The sequence below is a fragment of the Delphinus delphis genome, chromosome 7, assembly GCF_949987515.2.
Source record: "Delphinus delphis chromosome 7, mDelDel1.2, whole genome shotgun sequence".
NCBI lineage: Eukaryota > Metazoa > Chordata > Mammalia > Artiodactyla > Delphinidae > Delphinus > Delphinus delphis.
Window position 1 is genome coordinate 1850685 of NC_082689.1, and position 13840 is coordinate 1864524.

At 45.3% G+C, this 13840-nt stretch overlaps 1 pseudogene; it reads right to left on the reverse strand.

Moving 5' to 3' along the window:
• Positions 1-4747: 4747 nt before the first annotated feature.
• LOC132428754 (NADH-ubiquinone oxidoreductase chain 5-like) overlaps positions 4748-13840 on the reverse strand; it is a 94095-nt pseudogene continuing 85002 nt past the window's right edge.

Here is a 13840-nt window from a genome sequence, read left to right on the forward strand (position 1 = left end):
TTCTCTTGTCCTTTCATACCGGGGGAAATACATAATAGAATAGATAGAAACTGACCTGGATTGCTCCAGTCTGAGCTCAGATCACATAGGACTTTAATCGTTGAACAAACAAAACTTTAATAGCAGTTACACCATTGGGGTGTCCTGATCCAACATCGATGTTGTAAACCCTATTGTCGATATGGACTCTAGAATAGGATTGCGCTGTTATCCCTGGGGTAACTTGTTCCGTTGATCAGTTTTTGGATCAATAAGTGATATTATGCTTTGACTAGTGGGTCTAAGCTTTAATCACTCAGAGGTTTTTTTGTGCTCTGAGGTCACCCCAACCAAAATTGTCAACCCATGTGAAGTTTTGTTATCCCTTGGTGGTTTAACTGTGTTTTGGGGGTTGATTAATTGAAGCTCCACAGGCTCTTCTCGCCTTATTTTGTCATCACTTCTACCTCTTCACAGGGAGGTCAATTTTGCTGATTAAAAGTAAGAGACAGTAAAACCCTAGAGTGGCCATTCATACAAGTCCTTATTTAGAGAACAAACGATTATGCTACCTTTGCACTGTCAGGATACCACGGCCGTTTAACAACTGTCACTGGGCAGGCGGTGCCTCTAATACTAGTGATGCTAGAGGTGATGGTTTTGGTAAACAGGCAGGGTTTGTGTTTGCCAAGTTCCTTTTACATGTTTTAATCTTTCCTTGGGTGCACACCTGTGTTGGATTAACAGTATGTTTAATAAATAGTCTAGTGTTGGGTTATATTTATTTACTGTTAACGATCATATATTATTAGTAGCTGATGTAAACCTGTGCAAGGAGAAATACTTCCTGTTACTCATATTAACAGTATCGCTTCTATAATTTTATAGATTAGTCCAGCAATAAGCCTAGGAGCTGATTTATTTAATATTGAAATTAAGATACATTTATTGTTGAGCTTGAATTCTTTCTGAATTGGTGGCTGTTTTTAAGCCAATTACGGTGCTGTTTGTTTTTACTCTCTAGTTAAGGTTGTACCTGTTTCTAAAAAGCTGTACCTTTTTAGACTAACATTTAAATATACATTGAAACTTATAAGAGGTCCTTAGTATTATGTAACGTTCAACCGAAATTCTTTTCCTGGACAACCAGCTATCACCAGGCTGACTAGGCTTGGCACCTCTACTTGTAAATCTCACTATTTTGCCACATAGATGAGTTTGTTCTAGTAACTGTTCATAAGTAGCTCGTCTGGTTTCGGGTGGTTTAACTTAAGTTCTCTTTGTTAAAATATTGCTAGTTAAATCATTATGCAAAAGGTACAAGGGATAAGCTTTGCTTTTTGTTACTTCTAATTTTCTTTCCTCATTCCCTTACGGTGCTTTCTCCATGGTACCATTAGTATTTAAATTTCTATCTCCGATACTTTAGGTGTTGGGCGAAGGTTTTATTTGATTGGTTCGTGCTAGTGTGGTGGGAGGGCTGTGGGTCAGGTTTAGTTCAAGGCATTCACAGGCTATGAAACCTTCTAGGTGTAAACTAGGTGCTTTATTTAAGCTACGCTTTGGTTTATCCAAGCACATCTTCCAGTATGCTTACCTTGTTATGACTTATCTCCTCTCATATAATTGACTAGCATTTGTTAATAAGTTGTGGTTTTGTCATAGTACCTGGGGAGGGTGACGGGTGGTGTGTGTGTGTTTCGTGGCCTTATTCAATTAAGTACTCTATTCTTCTTTTTTTAACATCTTTATTGGAGTATAATTGCTTTACAGTGGTGTGTTAGTTTCTGCTTTATAACAAAGTGAATCAGCTATACATATACGTATATCCCCATATCTCCCACCCTCCCTATCCCACCCCTCTAGGTGGTCACAAAGCACCGAGCTGATCTCCCTGTGCTATGCGGCTGCTTCCTACTAGCTATCTATTTTACATTTGGTAGTATATATAAGTCCATGCCACTCTCTCACTTCGTCCCAGCTTACCCTTCCTCCTCCCCGTGTCCTCAAACCCATTCTCTACGTCTGCATCTTTATTCCTGTCCTGCCCTTAGGTTCTTCAGAACCTTTTTTTTTTTTTTTAGATTCCATATATATGTGTTAGCATACAGTATTTGTTTTTCATTCTGACTTACTTCACTCTGTATGACAGACTCTATGTCCATCCACCTCACTACAAGTAACTCAATTTCATTTCTTTTTATGGCTGAGTAATATTCCATTGTATATATGTGCCACATCTTCTTTATCCATTCATCTGTCGATGGACACTTAGGTTGCTTCCATGTCCTGGCTATTGTAAATAGAGCTGCAATGAACATTGTGGTACATGACTCTTTTTGAATTATGGTTTTCAAGCACTCTATTCTTAATTTACTACTAAATCCTCCTTTGGTTTTTAGGTTTCATAAAAACTTTCATGCAGGTAAGAGAGTGTTCTTGGTGCAGAAAATGTAGCCCATTTCTTCCCACCCCATGGGTTAACCTTGACCTAACATTTTTATGTGTTATAGTTGTGCTTACTTTTGCTCCTTTTTAGGGTCTGCTGAAGATGGCGGTATATAGACTGAATTAGCAAGGGCTGGTGGGGTTTATCAGAAGAGGGACACCTGCCGAGCGGTTGATGGTTTCACGCAGCCTGGTGACTAAGCTCATGGTCTAATGGACAGGATATGCATGTTGACTAGAATTGATTTGACTGAATTTATTATGTACTATTAATAATCTATATGTACTATGCAATACTAATAATAAGATGTACGTGCCTATAAGCATGGGGTAGATAGTGTAATGTACAATTATCCCTATAATGTAATATGTACATATAAAGTATATGTACTTATTAATGTGGTAGTACAAGTATGAACGATGTACATAGTAGTTTGTGATAAAATGGACTGTTTTAATACTGATATAGTACTTAATAATTTTGTAAATGTCATAATTTCAGGGAATAGTTTAAGTAGAATTTCAGCTTTGGGTGCTGGCGGCGAAGTTTAGGGCTTCTTCCTTGAGTGTTAGGGAGGTGTGTTATTCTCCTCTTTTGGTTTACAAGACCAGGATAATGTGATGTACTACAAAGACTCCATTTCAGGAGATTGTTTTCAATGATGCTAGTTACTGGTATTAGCACTAGAATTAAAAGAAAGTATAAAATAGATGCGAGTTGTCCGATAATGATGAAGGAGTGTCCTCCAACCCACGTGAGTGTTAGTAGGTGTGCCACTAGCACTCAGAATAAGATCTGGCTAAGGGGTCGGGACGTTATGCTTCATTGCTTGGATTTGCGGAGTACTGGGATAAATGTTAGAATCAGGGTTGAGAGGAATAGGGCTAAGCCTCCTCCTAGTTGGTTGGGGATTGATCGTGGGATTGCATATGTGAATAGAAAGTATCACTCTGATTTAATGTGTGGTCGTGTGTCGAGTGGGTTTGCTAGGGTGTAGTTGTCGGGGTTGCCTAGCAAGTTCAGTGAAAATAGGACTAGTATTAGTGAGGCTAGGATTAGTAATAGGGCACCTAGGATGTCTTTGATTGTGTAATAGGGGTGGAATGGAATTTTGCCTGTGTCAGATGGGATTCCTGTGGGGTTGTTGGATCCCGTTTCGTGGAAAAATAGTAGGTGGACAGCTGCTAGCACTGTGATGATGAAGGGGAGAATAAAATGAAAAGCGAAGAATTGCATGAGTGTTGCTCTGTGTACAGAAAAGCCACCTCAGATCCATTCGACAAGAGTAGTGCCAATGTACTGGGGTGCTGAGAGCGGGTTTGTAATGACTCTTGCCCCTCAGAATGACATTTGTCCTCATGGTAGTACACAGCCTATAAATGCAGTAGCTATAACTGTAAGCGGTAGAATAATTCCGATGTTTCATGTTTCTAGAAAGGCATAGGACCCATAATATAGGTCACGTCCTACGTGAATATAAAGGCAGATAAAGAACATGGAAGCTCCGTATGCATGTAGATATCGAATGATTCATCCATAGTTAACGTCTCAACAGATGTGTGCTACTGACGAGAAGGCAGTTGTTGTGTCTGGTGTGAGGTGTATTGCTGGGAAAAAGTCTGATCAGGTAAATGCCTAATAGAGAGCCAAGATTCCATTATATGAAATGTTTGATGGGGTTGGGAGGTCAATAAAGGTATTGTTGATTTTTGTTAGGGGTGTGTTTTTCGGATGTTGGTCATTGGTGTTCTTATAGTTGAATGACAATGATGATTTTTCATGTCATTGGTCATGGTTGGAATCCATGTGAGAATGATGATGACGTATTTATTTTAAGTGTTATTTTTGTGATCAGTTCTGTGAGGGTTTCTTCAAAACCTTCGCCTATTTATGGGGGCTTTGGGTTGATTGTGAGTGGTGGTATTGGGTGTGGGATCGTGTTGAACTTTGGTGGTTCATTTTTAGGTTTGATGGTGTTTTTGGCTTATTCAGGGGGGATATTAGTTGCGTTTGGCTATATGACGGCTATGACCACTGAGCAGTATCCTGAGGTTTGGGGTTCTAATAAGACTGTCTAGGGGGCGTTTCTTTCAGGGTTGATAATAGAATTTTTGATGGTATTTTATATTTTAAAGGACGAGGAGGTGGAAGTTGTGATTCAGTTCAATGGGTTGGGAGACTGAGTTATTTACGATACTGGTGACTCTGGCTTTTTTAGTGAGGCGGCTATAGGGACTGCGGCACTGTACAGTTACGGTACCTGGTTGGTGATTGTTACTCGTTGGTCGTTGCTTATTGGCGTTGTGGTTATCATGGAGATTACTTGTGGTACTTAAATAAAAGCACGCTAAGGGTGAGAGTAATGAGGAACGATAGGAAGTATAGGCTGATAAGGCCTTTTTGGCTTGAGATTAGCGTGGAGAACTTTAGTTGAGTAAGCGATGTGGGTTTTGGTAAAATGTTTGTTTTCTAGTCAGATTAAGTCCAAAAGGGAGGATGCTGACTTCTGGCTTAGGTTTAGGTAAGGAGGAAGACAGTACATGATGGTGGAGAAATTTCCTGAGACTAGAGAATTCAAGGGTATTTGAGGGGTGGATGAATTTTAAGTTCTGTGTGTCAAGGTTGATTTCGAGCGCCGGTGCGAAGCCTAGGATGGTTACTGCGAGCGCAGTTAGTTCTAGATGTAAGGGTGTGGTTATTAGGGGGATGTGGTTGGAGATAATGAGCCCAGCAAAGACATTTCCAATTAGTAGGCGTTTGATGGAGTTAATTAAGAGGGGGTCGTTTTCATCGATGGGGGTTCGGGGAAAGAAGCGGGGTTGTCCTAACAGAGAGAAGAAGATGATGTGGGTGCTATAGACAGCTGTGAGGGGGGTGGCAATTAGAGTTATTAACAGGGCTCAGGCGCTGGTGTAAGACGTATGAGCGGCTTCGATGATCAAGTCTTTAGGATAGAAGCCGGTGAGGAGAGGCCTTCCTGTTAACGCCAGACACCCGGTAACGAGGGCTATTGTGGTGAAGGGTAAAGCCTTGAATAGGCCTCCTATGTTTCCAATATCTGGTTTGTCGTTCAGCCTGTGACTAATGGATCTGGAGCATATGAATAGCATGGCCTTAAGGAAAGCATGCGTGCAGATGTGCAAGAATGCTGGATAGGGTTTGCTGATGCCGATCGTTACCATTAGTCGGCCTAATTGGCCTGAAGTGGAGAAAGTGATCATTTTTTTAATGTCATTTTGGGTGAGAGCACCTATAGCTGTGAATAGGGTGGTGAGGGATCCTAAGCAAGGTGCTATTGCTGGAATAAGTTTGCTGTTTTCTGTTAAAGGGTGAAATTGAATAAGTAGGAAGGCTCCTGCCACAACTATTGTGCTTGAGTGGAGCAGGGGTGACACAGGGGTGGGGCCCTCTATTGCTGAGGGGAGTCAAGGGTGGAGTCCACATTGGGCTGATTTTCCGGCTGTGGCTAGTACGAGTCCTATAAGGGGGAGGTTTGAGGGATTTAGGTCGAGTATAAAAGTTTGTTGCTGGTCTCATGTGTTTGAGTCACACAGGAATCATGCTATTGACATAATGAGCCCGATGTCCCCAGTGCAGTTATGTAAGATTGCTCGGAGAGCAGCTGCGTGTGCGTCTGTGCCTCCACACCACCACGCAAGGAGTAGGAAGGACATCATTCCAACCCCCCCATCCAGTAAAAAGCTGGAAGAGGTATTGACCGTAACGAGGATTAGCATGGTGATGAGGAAGAGGAGTGGGTACTTGGAGAACCAGTTAATGTAAGGGTCTAAGTGTAGGTACCATACTGAGAGCTCCATAATGGACCACGTAACAGATAATGCTACTGGTACGAATATTATTGAGAAGTAATCTTTTTTTTTTTTTTTTTTTTTTTTTTTTTGCGGTACGCGGGCCTCTCACTACTGTGGCCTCTTCCGTTGTGGAGCACAGGCTCCGGACGCACAGGCTCAGCGGCCATGGCTCACGGGCCCAGCCGCTCCGCGGCATGTGGGATCTTCCCGGACCGGGGCACGAACCCGTGTTCCCTGCATCGGCAGGCGGACTCTCAACCACGGCGCCACCAGGGAAACCCGAGAAGTAATCTATTTTGAAGCTAAGTGTTAATTTAAGGGTTTGGACAGTGATTCAATGTCAGTTTGAAATAATTATTTCTTGGCCTGTGTGGAGGAATATTATTGTTGGAACTAGGCTGGTGATAAAAGCACGTGAGACGGTATTTTTTTACGTCTGGTGGATTTTTGTCCCTTCTGTAGAAATCTGTGTTAGTTATTATAATTGGGTTAATTAGTGTTAGTGTGTGACCAGAGCAAAAGAGGAAAATAGGTTTATTACTTGGAACTGCACCAGTTTTTGGGCTCCTAAGACCAATGGATAACTACTATCCTCTAAAAGCCTGAAAAAGCCATCTGTTAGGCATGGGAGCAGGAAGTAGCAGTTCTTCCGGGACTTTCTCGGTAAATAAGAAGTCTCAGTCTTCTGTCGCTAGATTCACAATCTAGTGGTTTTTTAACTCTACTTACAATACAGGGGGCCCAGGATGATTCTGGGATTTAGTGACAGGAGTAGGAGGGGTAGAACGCGGAGGGCTACAAGGGCGTTCGCTCGTGTGAAGGAGGGTGTGATATTATTAATATGGTGTGTGTATTTTCTGTGTTGTGTCGTAATTAGTATGCATATAGAATATAGGGCTGTAATTACAATGTTAGTTCCCATTAAGATAATGGTCAAGTTTGATCATGAGAAGGTTGACATAACTACGAACAGTTCTCCGATCACATTAATAGTTGGGGGCGGGGCTACGTTGGTCAGGCTCGCCAGTAGTCGTCAAGTGGCCATCAGCGGGAGGAGGGTTTGTACGCCTCGAGGGCCGTGTGGCTGACGGAAGAATACGCGGTAAGTGATTTTAGGTCTGTTTGACGTAGACAGATTGAACTGGTTATGAATATCCCTCACGAGGAGAGCATCAGAAAAGGGTACGCCACGAAGTCTATCTGGGGATTGAGTATTGCTGTAGCTCACAGCACGCCGTAGTCCCCGAGTTTTAGTGTTGCGGCTGCAAGGACTATAGAGCCTGTGGTGGGAGCTTCCACGTGTGCTTTGGTAGTCAAAGGTGGAGGCCATAGAGGGGTGTTTTTACCATAAAGGCTATTGTGCAGGCTAGTCATATAAAAACGTTGGATCAGGAGTCGGGTAATGCTTGGGTTCAATACTGAAGTACGAGGGAATTCAGAGAGCCCGTGGTGTTTTGGATCTATACTAACGCCACTAGCCGCGGGAGTGATCCGACTAGTGTGTAGAATAGAAGATAGAGCCCTGCGTTGAGTCGTTCTGTTTGGTTACCTCATCGAGTGATGACGATGAGTGTAGGAACCAGTGCGAGTGACGATGATGAGTGTAGGAACTAGTGTGGCCTCGAATGTGATGTCACATAGAGTTAGTTCTGTGGCGGTAAATGTTAGGATTACAAACGTTTGTAATATGATTAGTCTAGTGGTGCATAGTTTTTTCGGGTCAGCGATTCTTTGAGCAGGTGAGACTGACTGGCTATAATATCAGAGGTAGGAGTATATTGTCAAGATCCGTAGCGGTGCAGATAGGGAGTCGGAAAAAATATTAATGAGAAATTAAGGCTGTTGTCATTAAACTGGTTAAGAAGAAGCAGGCTTGTGAGGCTAACTAGCAGGCTATGGGTTGTAGTGCTAATTCAGATTACATTGTTTTCTGATAATCAAGTCAGTGGTGTTAGTATAATCGTAGGGATAATAAATTTTAGCATTGGAGGAGGTTACGGTTTCGTACGTAGTCCGAGCCATACGTGTTGATACTATTACTAACAAGGATAATCTGAGCGCGGCTTCACGGGCTGTGAGCACCGGTGGGGTGATGGGTATTGTGCTGGCGAAGGTGAAGTGTGAGTTTCAGATTATTAGGGTCACCAGGATGTATAGTGATAATATTACGCCTTCGAGACATGATAGTGAGGACAGTAAGTGGGATAGATCTATTAGCAGCCCTACAAGGGCTACCGTGAAAGCTATAATAATATTTATGTGCACTAAAGACACTTGGTAATTATGAGTTTAGTCATCATCTAATGAGTCGAAATTATTTGTGTTGTTTTAAACGAAATACCATCTCCAGTCCACTCCAGTCCTTTTTGAGCTCACTGTAGGCCAGACTAATTGCCAATAATGAGATTAAAAGTAAAACCATGGTGAGTATTGTTTTTAGATTACTTGTTTGAGTTGCTCAGGGGAGGGGCAGTAGGAGGGCAATTTCTAGGTGGAAAAGGAGGAATGGGATTGCTACCAGGAAAAATTTTATGGAAGAAGGCAGGCGGGCGGATCCTATGAGGTCAAATCCGCATTCACAAGGGCTTGTTTCCTCTGTGTACATGTTTAGCTGGGGGAGTCAGAAGGCGATGAGTACAAGCAATGAGGCCAGTGCAGTATGTGTTAATAGGGTCAGTATTAAGTTTATTATTCTTTTTCGGGGTGTACCGAAACTAACTGATTACAAGTCAGTTGCACCAATTAATACTATAAGAATTATGCGCCTCATCGATAGATAGATACGAAAAGGAAGAGTCATAAAACATCTACAGAATGTCAGTATCAAGCAGCGGCTTCAGAGCCGCTGTGGTGGTTGGACGTGAAGCGGAATTTTAATTGGTGCAGGAAACAAACAATAAGGAAGGTGGACCCAGTGATTATGCGCAGTCCGTGGAACCCTGTGGCCATGAAGAAAGTTGGTCCACATACTCCATCTGAGATCGTAAATGGAGCTTCATAATACCCCAAGGCTTGTAGGGGTGTGAAATATAGGCCCAGGGCAATTGTAATAAAGAGGGCTCGGAGTCTGTGCTTGCGATTTCCTTCCATAAGGCTGTGGTGGGCCCAGGTGATAGACACCCAGAGGCTAATAGCACAGAAGTGTTGAGAAGCGGCACCTCTAGGGGTTTGGAGGGCGAATGCCTGTTGGCGCCCAGCACCCACCTAATTCAGGAGTAGGGGTGAGGCTTGAGTGATAGAAGGCTCAAAAGAAGCCAGTAAAAAAAAAAAGAGGACTTCTGAGATGATAAATAAGATTATCCCATATCCAAGCCCTTTTTGGATTGGTGTGTGATGGCCTTGGAAGGTGCTTTCTCGAATAAAACTCGTCATCACTGATATATTGTTAGAGTATTAGTTAGTAGGCCTAGTATTAGTAAGTTGAGGTGGAATCCCATGATTAGGTCTGATGTTATGAGGAGGGCTGAAAGGGCTCCTGTGAGAGGTCAAGGACTGGGGTTTACCATGTGACGTGCGTGGGGCTGGTAGGTCATTATGTGCTGTAATGCAGATATAGGCTTACTGGGAGGGTAAACACTAGGCTGGAATTATAGCAATGGCAAATTCGAAGATGGTGAGTAGGGTGAGACGGTGAATGTAATAGAAGCCGTGGCAGTGTTGATACTTATTAGTGCTAAAGTCGTCCCTCCGATTAGATGTATTAATACATGTCCTGCTGTAATATTGGCTGTTAATCGCACAGCTAGTGGACCGGCTAGATAAACAGGCTGATAGTTCAATAATCACTAGTATGGCAGTAAGGGAGGTGGGTGTGCCTTGTGGTAAGAAGTGAGCTAAAGACACTTCTGTTTTGTTTCAAAAACCTGTAATCACGGTGCCGGCTCATAGGGGAATGGCTATTCCACATTTATTGAGAGCTGTGAGGTGAGAGTAAACAGGTGGGGTAGTAGTCCCAGAAGGTTGGTCGACCCAATAAATAAAATGAATGATATTAGTATCAGTGATCAACTCTGTCCCTTGCGATTGTGTGTGCTTATTATTTTGATGTAAGTTGGACTAGTCATTGTTTTAGGGAAATTATGCGATTATTAATTAGTCGTTTTGATGTTAGAAATAAAATACTTGGAAACGTAATAATTAAAATGACTACAAGGAGGGCCTATTATTGTTGGGTTATGAAAGAGGCAAATAGATGTTCGTTCATTTTGTTTCTCAAGGAGTGGACTGTTTTTGCACTTGGGTGAGTGTTGACTCTGGGTTGGGGTCGTAAGTGTACTTTGAGACTTTTAGTTGAAATATAATAAACAGTGTTAGAAACATAGATGAAATGGTAGTGAATCGTGTTGCTGTATCTAACTGTGGCATGCCATTAAGGAGAGTCTTAGCTCTCGGTCTTTAACTTAAAAGGTTAACGCTACCTAGCTTCTTAATGAGTTTACAATATTGATGCGGATCATTTTTCAAAGTATTTTAGGGATACTAATTCAGTGACAATTGGCGTGAAGCCGTGGTTTAACCCACGAATCTCCGAACCCTGTGTCCGTAATGCAAACCTGGTCGCGCTGATATCAGGGTTGTTTGATCTAGACGCCCTGGGATGGCGCCCGTTGTCAGGCCTGGGGAAGGTACAGCTCCTGAGCGTAACACATCTTCGGAGGAGATTGTTATTCAGAGATTGTCATTTCTATGGGCAACACTACTCGGTTATCTACTTCGAGCAGTCGTAGCTCCCCTGGTTTTAAGGCTGATGTTGGGATTCTACAGGAGTCAAAATTTAAGTCTTTGTAGTCAATGTACTTATAGCTTCAGTGTCACTGGTGGCCTGTAGTTTTTACAGTAAGAGACGCGTTGTTGATTTCATCTATCGTGTAGAGGATTTGCAACGATGGCAGGGCAATTACACTCAAGATAACGGCCGGTGAGACGGTTCAGATGCTTTTCTCCTTCTTGTGCCTCTGTCGTGCTGGCATGTGTCAGCTTAGCCATTTGCGTTAGTGAAATGATATAAAGAACCAGAGAGCCGATGAAGGAGACAGTTATTAGTGTGTGCTCATGCAAGTGTAGTCATTCTCCCATGATGGGTGATGTTGCGTCTTGGAACCCTAGCTGGAAAGGGTATGCCATAGAGAGATACAGGATTTCCATCTGTGACTTAACTTTGACAAAATTACATAAAATTTTACTAATACCTCGTTTATGGAGAAAGACAGTGGTTACGGTGTCCCCCTATGGACAAGGACCTTGGGGACCTCCCCCTCCAGGGTGAAGAGAGCTTCCCGGCAGTGGCTGGGGGGCAGATCCCCAAGACGATGGCAGAGACAGACAGCCCAGCACATCCAAGAGGAAGGCAGCCCGAGACCTAGGACGTATGGGGCCACCGAGGGGGCCGAGCAGGGGTAGCTGTTTAGGCCAGGTCCCTGCCTCTGCTGCACCGGGCGCCCTCCAACTACCCTCCTCTCTCCCCTGCGTCCCGCCCTCCCTGCCCACCCCAAGAGGAACGTGTGCATCTCTTCCTGGGGCCAGCAAAGGGAAGAGTTACAGGAAGAGTGACCAGGTGGAGCTCTTCAGGCTGAGAGGGGGAGGGGAGGTGACCACGTAGCTTTACTGGGATTGTGTGTGTTTGCTGGGGAGGGGGCAGGGGCGTGAAATTTGAGCTCACCTTTAAAGGATCTTAGGGTGGAAATACATCATCTTTCAATTAAAATTTTACTGAATTTTCACTTGAATTTCCCCATCTGCCACCTTAATTATGCCTAACCCCGAACCGAGCTCTAAGCCATCTGTGTTCTTATCTCATTAGATTGGGGTTATTTGTGTTTGTCCGATTCCAGCAGGATGCAGTGAGTCCCTCGCAGGGAAGAGCCAAGTCTAGGATGTTCTGGATCTTTCGAAGCCAACAGATGCCTGTCACACCACAGGGTCTCGGAAACGGTCAGTCGAGCAGATGCTTCATCAGTGGTGATGTGAGGGGTGGACTGAAGCTTCTCTGTTAACTGGCCTTGAATCAGAAGTAGCAGAACCGAGACCTGGGGCTCCGGGTGGAGGCCTTGCTTGGTGAGCCCTGAGAATGGCCGGGCTGGGGCTGGGTGGTCACACGCTGGAGTGAGAAGCAGGGGTCCTTGCATGTGCAGGTATGGTACACACACGCTGCTACAGCCAGAGCCTGGGCACGGATGCAGTCAGCCTTTACTGCCCTTCACATCATGCTTGGCACACGGCAGGCGCTCAGCAGATGCTCCCAGCATGAGTGTTAGTGTGGGAAACCCTGTAACAGGGCTCACTCAACAGGAGAGAGGAGCTCTAAAACCAGCCTGGGAGCCACTGGCCTCACTAAGCCCGACACATCTTCCCGGGGCACAGGACAGAGCGGGCGCCCCGTTTCCTGCCCAGCGGGAGCTGCGGCCCGATGGGAACCTGTTCACTGGGGGCCCCCTATGGGGCAGAGGCTCGTTAAAGAAAGCAGGTCACATTTCCATGTAAAACTCATAAGCTTATGTGGCACAACCAGAGAAAACAGGTGTTTTAACTGCACGAAGCCAGGCATCGTGGTCAAAGGAGCCGCCAAAGGCACAGGCTCACGGGTCATCACAAGCAGCTCCTGGAAAATAAAAGTGTCAACCCAGACCTGGAAGGCGTTGCTGGAAATTCTGGAGAAATGGCTTCTCTCACCGCAGGGGGCGTGGCTTAACACCAGGCAGCGTCACAGCTCGAGCCTGAAATATTCATCAGGAGCCACTAAAACGTTTGCGAGCCCCAGGTTGCCAGGAGGCAGAGGAAGGCAGACGCTGGAGCTGCTGGAGCTGCTGGAGCTGCTGGAGCTGCTGGGCCCCACGAGCTCGCTGCCCCCCTTCTCCCCTTCAGCTGATCCAGAGCGGACTCCCAGGCAAAGCAGCTATTCCCTCCTCAAGGGCACCCCTACTCCCACAGGTGTGCACGGGCACGTGTGCACACATGCATACATGTGAGCGTGCACGCACGCAGCACTCACCGCGGCCAGACCTCTTACAGACGTGAACGCAGGTCTCCTCCTCCCAAGGAGGCTGCCGCTACCCTGCTTCACAGAGAAGGAGTGGAGACACAGGACAGCCCAGTGGCCTGCCCCTGCCGCACGGGGGCCCTACCGCTGCCCCACACAGCTGGTGCCCCGCAGCCAGCACCAGCAGTGGCCGTGGAGTCAGGGGTCCAGCGATGGGCCTGTGGTCCCAAGTTCAAGCCCAGCAATTGCAGGCCCCAGGCCTCCTCCCACTTTCCTCTCACCCATCACCCCCCCCCCACACACACACACACAAACACATGCGCACACATTGCTGATTCAGAAAACTGACACAAGACTTTGGGAGAAGGGACGAGAAATGACTATTCAAATCACAAATGCCCATCAATCCATTAAAAAAAGATTTTAGCCCCCAAAAGTAGGAAAGACATCATCCAAGAATAGAGGACAGGGCTTCCCTGGTGGCGCAGTGGTTGAGGGTCCATCTGCCGATGCACGGGACGCGGGTTCGTGCCCCGGTCCGGGAAGATCCCACATGCCGCGGAGCGGCTGGGCCCGTGAGCCATGGCCGCTGAGCCTGCGCGTCCGGAGCCTGTGCTCCGCAAC